This window comes from Anolis carolinensis, unplaced genomic scaffold (genome assembly GCF_035594765.1).
Source record: "Anolis carolinensis isolate JA03-04 unplaced genomic scaffold, rAnoCar3.1.pri scaffold_49, whole genome shotgun sequence".
Classification (NCBI taxonomy): Eukaryota; Metazoa; Chordata; class Lepidosauria; order Squamata; family Dactyloidae; genus Anolis; species Anolis carolinensis.
Window position 1 is genome coordinate 72,999 of NW_026943858.1, and position 6,966 is coordinate 79,964.

The 6,966-nt window shown below is 39.7% G+C and overlaps 1 long non-coding RNA gene across 1 annotated transcript; it reads right to left on the bottom strand.

Annotated features, from left to right (window-relative positions):
- Nucleotides 1-565: 565 nt before the first annotated feature.
- On the bottom strand, nt 566-6,727 carry LOC100562845 (uncharacterized). Its single transcript, XR_010001584.1, has 2 exons — nt 5,521-6,727; nt 566-3,130 (listed from the first exon to the last, which is right to left on the bottom strand). It is a non-coding gene; the product is annotated as an uncharacterized LOC100562845 (long non-coding RNA).
- Between the last annotated feature and the right edge of the window lie 239 nt (nt 6,728-6,966).

The following is a 6,966-nucleotide window of genomic DNA, read 5'->3' on the forward strand; positions in this document are numbered from 1 at the left end:
CCCTTTCAGGGCTTGACAACTGCCAGGTTGTAGGAGGATGCATAAGTATACTATGGCTACTTATATAGCTACTGGAACACTGTGAGATAAGTGGGGCAAGGCAAGATATAAGCAACATGCTTGTCTCCATGTTCTGGAGAATGAGATACTATTTGAGCATTCGTGCATTCAAAATCCTTCTCTCATACATTCCTGTCCAATACAGGCTCTCTCCATTCAGGAAATAAGCTCTCTCTGAAACTGTAGCAGCAACAACAACACAATGTAACAAAATTTGAAACATTTTCTGTTCCTGGTTTGAAAGTGTTGTTGCCTGTTCAATTGTGCAGTACTTACTTTGAAAGTACAGTAGTTGTTATATTACAAAAACTTGGTTTTTGTGGCTGCAACAAACTATGTTGAATTGGGTGAGATGCTATGAGATCTTCATTAAAAAAAACTGCAGCAAAATGTGCTACAGGATGTCCCACAAAAGCAGTTTAATAAACGTTTTCCATGTTTTTATGATAGAACCAATTAGGAAATGACATTTATAACCCAGGAACAAAAATCGTGTTATGCAGTGTAATAATAAACAATGTTATTTATTACCTGTCTCTCTTCTCATGGCAGCAATACATAGATAAAATACATAGATAAAACAAAGGCCCATAAATACAAATAAGCATAGAGCAAGGATTAAAACACAAATCCTAATAAATGTAAATTTAAAAGTTTAAAATTGAATGGGTAGAACTGCTGAAAGAGAAAGATCTTCAATTGTGTTGAAATCTGACAGCGCAGCTCTTCTGGCAGGTCATTCCACAGTCTCTGGGTGGCTGATATGAAGGTTTTCTGGATGACAGTTCCCAAGGCTCAGGGCAGGTACAACACAGTAAAAACACTCCAATATATAACAAAATATACATATCAATACACACCACTATAAAGTGCATACACCATGGTACAAAGATCAAAATACAGAAGCTGTAGAATACAAATCCAAAACACATGGTTCAAAGTTGATTGGGTAGGCTGGATAATAAAAATAATAATAAAACTTTATTTATACCCCGCCATCATCTCCCCAACGGGGACTCTGGGCAGCTTACTGGGGGCCATGCCCAGAACAATACAATATAACAGAATATAAAAAGAACAACAAATCATAACACATTGAACAATACAATAAATGATAATATACATTACAACGCAAAATCAGAAGAACAATAAAAACAAGGACGGGCCACATGAACACTAAGTTAAAACTCAGGGTGAGAAAGAAATAAGAATAAAAACCACAAAGAACAGGGTCATAAAATAGTGGTGCAATCTAGAGGATAGATATTGGAGGGGAGTAACAGAGAAGATGTACATAGTAATTACTCTCCAAAAGCACAACGGAAGAGCCATGTTTTCAGGTCTTTCTTAAAGGCTACTAATGTCGGGGCTTGCCTAATCTCAACGGGCAGTGAGTTCCACAATCGGGGGGCCACAGCAGAGAAGGCCCTCTCCTTTGTTCCCACAAGGCGGGCCTGAGATATCGGCAGTGGCAACAGGAGAGCCTCCCCTGATGATCGAAGGGATCGGGCAGGTTTATGATAGGAGATACGGTCACGAAGGTAGGTGGGTCCCAAACCGTTTAGGGCTTTATAGGTGATGGTCTGCACCTTGAACTGGGACTGGAAAATAAACAGCAGCCAGTGGAGCTCTTTGAACAAGGGAGTGGATCTTTCCCTGTAACTCGCCCCTGTTATTAATCTGGCAGCCGAGCGCTGGACCAATTGTAATTTCCGGGCCGTCTTCAAGGGAAGCCCCACGTAGAGCACATTACAGTAGTCCAGTCTAGAGGTAACTAAGGCATGGACCACCGTGGTCAAGTCAGACTTCACGAGGTAAGGTCGCAGTTGGCGCACAAGTTTGAGTTGTGCAAAGTTGTGCAAAGGCCCTCCCAGCCACACATGCGCCTCAAGCGTCAACACTGAGTCCAGGAGGACCCCCAAACTGCGGACCTATGATTTCAGGGGGAGTGCAACCCCGTCCAGCACAGATAGCACAAATGGGGTGAGTGGATGGGTAGAAACAACTCTAGGTTTCAAATTAGAGTGGGATTTAACTATAAATAGAAATAATGCTTCGTAGTAGATTAACATGACTTTTTATCTGTTTTAAATACAAAACAGAAAGATTAGAAATAATAGATAAATTGTAATTATTGCTTCTCTCAAGTATGACCTTTAGAATAGAAAATGCTGTGGGGACCTGGGTACAAAGAACAGAGCTTAATAACAACAATTGCAATAATTACAGAAGAAAATCACAATCATCACCTCAAAATTGCACATTCTCTTTGCATAGCACCAGCTGCACAGAATTAAGTACATTTACAAAATCTCATACTATGTTTTGCTCTGATGGGACTGTAAGCAAATGCTTAATGAAGGAAAGTTCTCAGGAAAATATGGAGCATGGTTTGGGGATATTTTCCTGCATTTCTAGGAGCATTGAACCCATTTCAGAAGTTCTTCCTTCATGCACCTAACATTTTTTCATCTACAATGGAACCCAATTCAAGAGGTTCTCATGGGGAAAAGCTGTCTCCACTGAACCGTTATCACCATTGCTTGTTTCTACAAGACAAATTGTTCAGAATCCAATTATCACAGACAGGAAGTGAGGTGAAATATTGTGAACTGGAACACAGACAGCAAAACAAATGTCATAGGGTTGTTAACCCTTCTCCATGCTATTCAAAGTATATATGGCTGGAGTTACATTTAAAAATCTACCTGTTCCAACTTACATACAAATTCAATTTATGAACAAATCTTCAGAATCTATCTTTTCATAACTTGGGACTGCCTGTATTCACATTCATAAGATTTCAAAGAAATCCCTAGATCACATCCTATGTTTGTGTACCTGTAGTCAATTACACAGTAGTCCTGCAAAATGATTTGATGATAAGTTTTCCAAATGCATCATGATTTTTCCTTACTTTCAGTTTGTGTCTCACAGCTATTCTCATTCTATCAATGGAAGAGATGGACTTCAATTGACATATCACCTCAAGACAGCAATAAATCTCTCAGGGTCTCCCACGGTCTTCTTTCCTTGTATTGTGGCTACCACCATGTGAATTGCAAACATGCTAGGATACAAAGAGAATAAAAAATCAGTACCATTTGGCTCATGTCCATCTGTGGAGGTTTCTAAACACCTAGAATCCATTGAGGGTACAATTTATGACGGAGATCGTTACACAATGCAGGGGAACCTTCTGTCAGCACGCATTGTGCTTTGTTAGGAAAACATCTGAAACAGTCCCAAAAAGAGATCATCTTCTAGACTCAGAAAACAGGATATATCTGGAAAAAACACCCAAAAATATGTGGGATGGGAGCTGTCAAATTTGCCTGGGTTGAATCGCTTTAGTCATGGAGTAAGGGACATTCCTGTGGGTGGTTCCCTACTAAGCATTGACATTTCTCTCCCCAAGTCCTGCTTCATGAGTCTTCCATGATATTTGTTTGAATAAATGTAATAATTGAAAATACAAAAAATTCATAATATCTTTGTTTTTCCTGTCTGTACAAGACTGTTAGCTTTTTAAGTTTCTGACTTCTGCAATGGAGATTACTGAAATTGTAAGGAGAGCTCATTATATCCAGAGTACAGATCAGTGACTCGGATCTCCTCCAAAGCAGCAAGATCAAGGGGAGGAGAAAGCCCAGTATCCCCAGAGAAGTGTCCGTAGGATCAGCGCCGCATGTCTCCTCCAGAGCAGCAGTATTGGAGGGAAAGGAAAGTTTTTTCCCCAAGCCTTTTTAAATGGAGTGGGTGCGAACTGCACTCATTTGTGTGATAAAGCTGAAATCGGATGATTTTGGGAGAAATGCCAATAAAGAACAACATGTGATAAGGAATGACAAACAGAACTATGTGTATTGTAATGCTTCAGCACTAAACACCATGGTTATATGATGCTCTTCTCCCACATGGAATAAAGTCCAATAGAGCCTTGTTGAGGTTTATGTTAATGTAATACTAATATTTAATTTGTTCTTCTTCGATACAGGAGTCTTTCCATGTGAAGGTGTTCAGTAGATGTGTATATCTGCTTCTTCCTAACCAATCAACAACCTGTATGGTGCATGGTTATCATACATCTACCCACATTCATCTTAGATCCTTAACCACTGTAATTTTAATCTGTCTCTTTTCTCCAAGCTGAACAAATAAAAAGCTGAGAGATCAGAAAATCCGGTTGTTCAATCATGACAACTTCTTCTAGCGTTTGTTCAGTTCTGTAAGTGGAGGGAACAGGGAAAGGGATGAATTCCTAGAAACTCAGAGAACTGAAAACTCTCTTTTCCCAAGCCAGACATTTATTATTATGTTTATGTTTATTTGTACCCCGCTTTTTCTCTCCACAAAGAGACTCAAAGTGGCTTACATTAAAAACATTTCAATACAATTTAAAATCTACAAATATACAAACATTAAAAGAAAATAAATATCAATGGTATTTTTAAAATCACAGTTAAAATCCATAAAACATATTCAATGTTAAAAAGCACAGCACTCCCGACTTAATCTTTAAAACCTCCTTTTTTAAAAGCCTGCCTTAATAAAAAGGTTCTTAGCCTGCTGCCAGAACGACAAAAGAGAGTAGGCCATTCTGGCTTCCTTGAGCAGGAAATTCCAGAGTTGAGGGACTGATGATGGCCCTCCAAGGTTTGACATAAAGCATCTCCTCACCTGGATTGGCCAGGAACTGGACCCAGACCTTGAGCATATAAATAACGTGGTCAGCTCATCCTAACAAATAAATACTCACAATGACAAAAAGAATAATTTAAAGCTGTTTTCCTAATCATCTTTTAATGAGAAATCTAGGTTAGCCATAGGTTCTAACATACAAGCACAACACTCTGTCTGAAGTTCCACAAGTTCTGTTTTTGAAATTACATGTGAAGGATTCCGGTCCAAGCCTAGTGCAGAGACAACGTAAGAAGGAAAGACTAGAGGCCTTGAGATGTCCAACAACAGCAGACAGCATGTGGATAGGCAGACTGAGCAAGTATTCACTTGGCCATGGTCTGCCTCACCAGAGTAAGGTGCATTGTGCTTCTTTTTAAATTATAAATTATATAGTTATTATGATTATGAACCCAGACTTTGGGAGAAGGCTTTCTATCAGTCTCACTGCTTTCACCTGCACTTTGGCTAAATATATGAGGCAGAAAATCTCAGTGGCTGCTCTTCAAGTTACAGAACTCCCTCCCATGGAATACTTTCTTCTTCTCCCAGCAATTAATTGAGAATGTACAGTGATAAACATAAATCATACAGATTTTATGGCATTTTAGGGGATGCATTATACTCTATTTTAGCAATGTCAAAGCAGCCATCTTAAATAGCAAGTGTTGGGATATTTTACTTTTTAGGATGACAATGCACAGAATCCATCTGGGATTCTAGGAGATGTATGGTAATCAAAAACAGTAGTGTTTCCAATCTCCACAATACAGCACTTACCTCCACCAGCAGCAGTCCAAGAAAGAAGAGAGTGAGGCAGGCCAAGCCCATTCGAATCATATTCTCAGTAGCCATTCTTCTCAAGGCTCCAAAACCTGTATGTGGACAAGAGTAGACAACTAAATAGAAGGGGAATGGAAGAAAGCTGTGTGATTCACCACATGGCCCATTATGCAGTTACAGGGGCAGTTACAGAGCTCTGGCATTCTTTCAATGGCTTTCACAACTCCAAGTAACCCTGGGGATGGAGACAGCAAGCCAATGAGATTAAACTTCCCAATTTGAACTCATTGACTGGCACTGCCCGACTCCAGTTGGGCACGGGCAGGGCCGTAGCCAGAAAAAAATTTCGGGAGGGGTTTTGAAAATTTGGGGGGGGGGGGTTGAACCCCTAGCACATACCCCTCCTCGCTACAAACCTGTCAATATCTGCTTGAGATAGTGCCTGGAGGGACTCTTAATGTTTTGCATCTCATAGACTTAGCATGGGGATTTGGTTAACCAGTTAAAATTCATGAGTAAACGAGATTTTTTTTTATAACTTGAAAAATTTCGGGGGGGGGGGGGGGTTTGAACCCCTAAACACAGTATGACACAGAAAATGAGATATATATGCTGGATTTCGTATCACAAAATCACAAGTCAAACACCTCCCAAGTGTTTAGGACTGTGTGATGTATTTTCGGATAATGCGCGCAGATCCCAATAAGGTGGCCTTTTGCAGTTGACAGATAGTAATTCTGTCAATGTTTATTGTTTCCAAATGCCGACTGAGATCTTTTGGCATGGCACCCAGTGTGCCAATTACCACAGGGATCATCTGCACTAGTTTATGCCAGAGCCTTTGCAGTTCGATTTTGAGGTCCTGAGAACGGCTGAGTTTTTCCTGTTGTTTTTCATCAATTTGACTGTCACCTGGTATGGTGACATCAATAATCCAAACTTTTTTCTTATCCACAACTGTGAGGTTTGGTGTTGGGTTCCAAAACTTTGTCAGTCTGGATTCGAAAGTCCCACAGTATTATTACTGTTGTTGTTGTTGTTGTTGTTGTTGTTGTTGTTGTTGTTGTTATTATTATTATTATTATTATTATTATTATTATTATATTGTATGACACAGCAAACAAGATAGATATGCTCGATTTCGTATCACAAAATCACAAGTTGAACACTTCCCAAATGTCTAGGACTGTGTGATTTATTATTATTATTATTATTGACACAACGACGTTGTATGACACAGCAAACAAGATAGACATGCTGGATTTCGTTTCACAAAACCACAAGTCGAACACTTCCCAAGTGTCTAGGACTGTGTGATGTATTTTCGGATGATGCGTGCAGATCCCAGCAGGGTGGCCTTTTGCAGATGGCAGATTGTAATTTTGTCAATGTCTATTGTTTCCAAATGCCGGCTGAGATCTTTTGGCACGGCACCCAGTGTGC